This window comes from Chrysochloris asiatica, unplaced genomic scaffold, assembly GCF_000296735.1.
Source record: "Chrysochloris asiatica unplaced genomic scaffold, ChrAsi1.0 scaffold00097, whole genome shotgun sequence".
NCBI classification, from domain to species: Eukaryota; Metazoa; Chordata; class Mammalia; order Afrosoricida; family Chrysochloridae; genus Chrysochloris; species Chrysochloris asiatica.
Genome location: NW_006408615.1, coordinates 3,854,989 through 3,855,588, shown reverse-complemented (window position 1 = coordinate 3,855,588; position 600 = coordinate 3,854,989).

Genomic DNA, 600 nt, shown 5'->3' with positions numbered 1-600 from the left:
TCTCTGTGTCTCTTTTGCTATCTCTATTGCCGCTGGATCTCCCCTCCTCGTGAACCAAACACTCGTGAACAACACAACTATGTCGAGGCAAGTCCTTGACATTCCACCTATGATCTTGTGCAGTGCAAAGACTCCACATGGAGCCTCCTTCACTGGGCAAGTTCTAGCCCCATTTAGTTATTCCAATCATAGGCTGAAGACGGACTTACAAGCTTTCTCTGGTGATGTTTCTGGCTATTCCTCTCTCTCCCCTTCAAGTGTCTATGTTACAATTGTACACAAGGGAAACCAAGATTCAATAGACAGCTGAGCATCTTAACATCATTTTCCCACTTTTACCCATTCAGACCATGCCTCAATCTTTGTATCCATGAGCCCTGTTGTTCCACGTTTGTGCTCAGATCATTATTTACCTCTGTCTCATTTAGTCCATGTAAACCTGCCTAGCTAGTCTTCCGTCCACCTCATTTTTCCTTTCCCTTTCCCATTCTAGTGTATTGCCCTCCCCAACACCAAACTATCCTATCGATTTCATACCCTGTGTTGTACTATCCTGTTTCTATTCCCTACCCTGTGCTCCACCTTCCCCTCCCTCCCCCT